Source organism: Manduca sexta, chromosome 10 (genome assembly GCF_014839805.1).
Source record: "Manduca sexta isolate Smith_Timp_Sample1 chromosome 10, JHU_Msex_v1.0, whole genome shotgun sequence".
In the NCBI taxonomy this organism is placed as follows: domain Eukaryota; kingdom Metazoa; phylum Arthropoda; class Insecta; order Lepidoptera; family Sphingidae; genus Manduca; species Manduca sexta.
The window spans coordinates 11,478,584-11,484,757 of NC_051124.1; positions in this window are offsets into that span (position 1 = coordinate 11,478,584).

Genomic DNA, 6,174 nt, shown 5'->3' on the forward strand with positions numbered 1-6,174 from the left:
TTCGTTTAAACTTGCGTACATTTACACATGTGATTGCATGCTATAATCAATATTTGTACCCATCAGTCTTTATTGACATACAGGGTGTAATACGATCAACTATCCAATTGAAGCATATAGATAAAACACCTCAATGTGTATAGATTTAACTCTATATATGATGCCCAATATTGCATAGTTTAAGTGCTGTAGATTTGTGTATATTTTTTGTTAAGTCAACCTTATAAGACAAATTCGTAATTAAAGCTGAACTATTAGGTCTAGAGTCGTGATACTTTTTACTCAAATAAGAGTTGGACTTTTTATTGATTACAAAAGTTGGAATTCATGTTTCGTAAATTTACATATAAACAATAATCTTTACGGAAATTTTTACCTGCACAATTTTCCCGGAACTTTAAATGACTCAAGATAAAAAAATTCACCGATTTTTTTTTCTATAACCTATTTTATAAATATGCAGGTACATTGAACATTTATAGAGATTGACCTTCCAAATGTCATTAAAGTAGGACATGGGCAACATGCCTAATAACGTTATAATTTTTTTTTGTTATAAGTAAATCATCGGCTGTATCTCCTTTTAAATGCTATTTCGACTTCGTTCATATGTTCTTTACACAGACATTTGCAAACTCACTATCAAGCGTAAAATAAGCGTTGCCTTAGAGCCATTTTCAATAGACGATCCGAATCTCAATCCAATTCCGGAAATTAACCAATTAAAATAACTCATTTGTTAATATGTCAAAAAAACTTTGTTCGGATTGGTCCATTTTTGAAATAGATCGAAAAAAGCGATTAGAGTCGTTATTGAAAATGGCAGTTAGTCAATTTGCTATGAGATGATAAATACCGCTACACTTAAACAATAGTTCTCATGTAACCTATAAGAAGGCATGAATGTTGACTACCAGCTATTGAATGTGTGGGAATGTGTAATATTTATAACAATAATGATTTGATGTTTTACATATTGTTACACTTGACGTGACTTTTTAGCGCGCGCAAAATGGTTTTGTTATTGCAAAGTTAACAGAAATATTTAAGGTGGTAGCTCAAGGTCCATTTTCATACATTTTGTTTCGGCTTTAATCTGGGTAACTAAACAAGTATTGGCAAATAAAGAATTTAAATTCACGTCTAGTTAGTGATTAGTTCTCGCAGTTGAAAGAAAAACGTAAAAATAATTAATAATCATGGATATTTCGGCCTTTAAAATTTAATATGACGAAATTTTAAAGGCCGAAATATCCATGATTATTAATTATTTTTACATTTTTCTTCAACTGCGAGAACTAATCACTAACTAGACGTGAATTTAAATTCTTTACTTGCCAATACTTGTTTAGTTACCCAGATTAAAGCCGAAACAAAATGTATGAAAATGGACCTTGAGGTATCGCCTTAATTTATTTCCTTACATTCTTCACGTTCGTTGATTTTTTCCTCTTAGGTACGTAACCGATAAGACATATCAAGACGTTGCTTTTATAACTGTACACCTTTTTGTGTTAATCATCCTCTGGTAGATCTAAAATCTTAAATTTAATTGTTGATTACGGTTTTGAAATAAATAATTTAAATATGAATCAAAACTGACATATTGCACCTTCTAGAAAAACCCAGGATAAGTGCTGTCCTACCTAGGACTTGAACAACGGACCTTACTTACTCTATGCAATTAACTACGCATCATGTTTTGCTTTGTATATAATAAATTTCCTTATCTAGTTCATAGGACATGTATATTATATATTAGATTAGGTTAACACATCAGGTCAAAAATGTATCCATAAACCACAACATTTCACTAGCAATTTAGACTAACTACGCTATAATACCGGTTGGCTAAGCGATCGGCGCCATGTGCTATTTCATAAAACGCAGCGCGACTTGAAACCATTGACAACATAATTATGGCACTCATAATAAGTCGTGTCGATGGCATGTTTTGTAATTTCTTGTGGTGATATTATCTATGAGTTTTGTTACCTGTGGAAGACAGATGCAACACGTCAAGATTTGATTTCTCAAGTTTACGCGAATGTTAGACATTGAAATAAAACTATGATTCGGATTTTATCGAGATTTTTTATATTATGATTTTCTCCCGACGATTCGAAGAACCGAACGATTCGACGAACCAAAAACACGAAATACCTAGTTGATATTTTATTTTCATCTCAACTCATTCAGGTCACTTGGAACTGATATCTCAATTTTCAATAATCGCTGCGATCAAAGAGAATTATAATATATATGGAAAGCTGCGATCCAAACTGTACTTTGTTAATACAAAATTGTCTGACAGGACAGTTTTCCAATTTTATGTCACTTTTTGGCACTTCTGAATGTCGTTTAATACGACTTTTTACCAATGTTTTTTCTTATTTTTTAATTTAATCCAATTTCGAGCAGCAAAATACAATATCACTTTGCCCGAACTAAAATTGGAACTTGAGCCCTCAGCGTGTTAGTCGTACTTCCACGCGATACAACTTCATACACTGTTTTAATGTTCTTTAAACAATTTTACTGGTTGTACAAATGTTATATAACAATGTGTTCAAGCTTTCATTTAACACATACAGCGAAATTAAAAACTTAACTCTCTCAATGTGTGAAATATTTACGTGTAGTTTGTGAAGTTTTGTGACTTGTTATACTTAATGATTGTAACTGTAATTGTATTTAATGTTTACGCGAATATCAGACATCGCAATTGGAACTATTTTTCTGATTTAATCGCGATTTTTTAATTATAATTATCTTTCGACGTTTCGACGACAGCGGCCTTCATGTTCACGAACTGAGGTTGTCTGAAAACTCAAAGTTACACTATCTACCTATAAAAAATTATAATGTAAAAAATCGCAATAAAACCCGAAAATCATTTTTATTTCATTTATTTTTAGAGTTATTTATCCAATATTTAAAGGAGACGAGCATAGAACAGAATAACAAAACTGTAAATCAAAGTTCCGGGTAGCGTCTTATTGAACGGGCTTGATGCTAATCAGCAGTGCTCTTATCTTGATATATTCAAGATAATTAATTCCAATAAACAATTGAAACACAAAGTATGTCGCTATGTAAATATTCATTGCGCTTCACGCATGGGCGGACGGTAGTGTTTACAATTACAAAAGGTTAATATCCTACGGGTTATGAAATAGACAGATTGACAACTTACATAAACATTTGCATGAATTTGCATTAAATAAAAATAAAAGGTCAGTTGACATAGGTGCTGACGTGCTTTTATTATTTTAATGTCATCTTTTGAATAATTTTCACGGATGTTAGACATCCGAAAAATAATTTAATTTTAATTTTCACGGTTTCATTTCCTCACATAGAGTTGAGATAGAGGCTAGAAGCCCTAATCGTTGATTTCTCATCTTCTCTCAGTGGCCGTCCTGAGCCGAGGTTCGTTACCCGTTAGTGGGTTGCCCCCAGCATGGTTATTTAACTTCTCAAGAGTTGCGAGTACCTATAGCCCTCACCCAAAAGTGCGGTGTGTTTGTATAAGTCAACCCTTGTCACGCTAAAAATTATAGTAAAACATGTCAAAAAAGAGGCTAGAAGAACAGATGGTGTCGCTTGAGGCTTAGAACCTATTTGTTGGAGCCTTTATTAGCTGTAAGTAACCTTTTATAGCTCCAGTGCGAGCTTCTGTACCCATGCACGACTTAAAACTTGATCCTGTTCTGGCCGTTTTAGTGCCTCTCAAAGGACTTCGCCCTGTACCTGGAAATCAGGTACCGAGCCTAGTTGCGGCACTACTTCCAGAAATATGTCTCATTCTCAAACATTGTAGTCAATATCCTCATTGTAGGTTAGCATTTACAAAAACTGTTCTGGCACTTGATTTAAAGTTGCAAACTCTACTTTAAGAGAGTTATCTTTAGGATTTAAATAAACTAATCAATAAAAGAAATAAACTAGAGAAATTATAAAATTATTGACAATCTTAAAATAGGAAAAAAGGGGAATTATGAAAGAGATTTATTTGTATCTCCGAAAGAGAAGGTTTTGAAGAAATACACATTTGTGGAGGGTAACACAGTTTATCTGAGAGGAAATTATATAGATTATAAGTTCACGCATTTCTCCAACATTAAGGTAACAACACGTTAAGGCTCAAAATGATTATAGAGTCAAGCAAACATCCGTAATATGGCGTGTTTGACGCATATTACTCCATAACGAGCTGTTTTCAGAGAATGAGGTAATATGTCAATAATAGTTTCGAGCTTCTCGTGTATCTGTTTTGGAGGGAAGTTTATTTTTTATATTGCCTCCGAAAACAGGGGAGCTAAAGGTCCACATCATGGTAAGTGCTCACCGTTGCCCATGGACGTCGGCAAAATAGCCAAGTCGTTTGTTATATGAAGCTTCTTTATGGGTTCGTAAGTTATGACAGGAAAATTATAATGGTAAAGCAAATTATTTAAAGTTTCAGTTTAAAAAACATAATGTAATTTTTTTTATAGTGATTAATTAGTGCGTTAGTCATCATGGAAAAATTATAGCATAATATTGGCTTCGTATTAGAATATTCTGAGTAGGTACTATACTTTGTTCGTTTAACATTTTGTGTAGTTTTTTTATAACACATAGAGCTATACCCAGGCCCTTTTTTGTCACTTCTTTTTTGGGTGCACGCTGATTCTCAAAAGTTGTAAGTCTTTAATTTTTGTACCCACTCCTCTTCCCGCTTCTTATACTTTTTAATGGCAAATTTTCGATATTTTCGAACTTTACTTTGCATGTTCCCACAGAAAATACCCTATACCTAATTTGTCAAAGATCGGATTGTTTGTCATAAAAACATAACTCAAACATATTCTACATTCTGAATTTAAAAATGGTATTGATTCCACACTGACATTATAATAAGATATTATTGGATTAATATAAGCGCCAGGGCCCTTATTCTGCATGATAGTGTAAACGCGTAACGCGGCCGTGTCATGTTATCTTCGAGAAATGTGCGTGGAATGGTATTCTGTAAGCCAAATTTCTATAGTCCTAAACATGACGCGTTGTGTTACGTGCTTGTTACGCACTGTTGAAATAACGTGCGGGATAGAGAATAAGGCCCCTGGAGGACGAACGCTTTAAGCATAATGGTTGACTGTTATCGACCAATCGTACATATCACAGGAAATGTAAAATTCATGTTAAGAAAACCTACCCGGCAATGTTACTCGTATTAATAGTTCTTGTTCAATGTAATTAGATAAAGTTTTCTACGGAAGCGGAGCGGGGCCCGTTTGATACTTTACGTAATCTAGGAAACCTAGCATAGGGCTAGGTCGATAGCGGAAGAAAAATAAAATCACTGATATCCTGCGCATAGGCGGAAAGTTTGTTTTTATCTGAATGATGTAGCCACTTGATAGGAAGCCACGTTCTTATACAGAGTCATTTTTACATTGCGCAAAAATGAAACCACATATTCGTCTACCTCTGCTAACATTGTGCCAAAAAGTATCCATGAATAACCAATATGTTTGCCAAAAGTAATTTCTTTATTTTTTTGATTTTATTATCATATTGTAATTTAGTGCGAATATCATGTCTTTATCCGCAAAATTAGGTGGGGTTGGGCCAAACTGTCTTAATTAATGTCTTACGAATTTTGGTTTAAAATATCCACAATTTCCAAAGAACCAAAGTTACACAATAGACCCAATCGAAAATAGATCTAGTTTTTATAGGGTAAGAGCATCTGCTCGTGGTTGCGCTTGTGTGATGTCGTTTCCGCTACAAAAGACACGATGACGCCAGCGCGATCTATTTAAAAAAAAATGTTGAAAAATTCCATTGTTTCCCATGGCAGTAAATTACCGGTATAAAAAGTAGTCTATATAAATCCAGAGCAAGGTCTACCCATGTGCCAAATTTCATCCAAATCCGTTCAGTTGTTTTAGCGTTAACTTCTAACAAACATCCAAATATTTCCACACTTCCATTTATAATTATTGTTTTTATTGTTTATAATTATTAATTAGATAATATTGGGCATTCCAAATCCCCGTACGTAGCGATGGTGTCTCTGTTTCGCCGACAAGCAAATGATTTGGAATGTCTAATATCATCTTACTTACAATTATAACCAATAAAATCAATCACAATCTTGTATAAAATCATTTCAAGCCATAT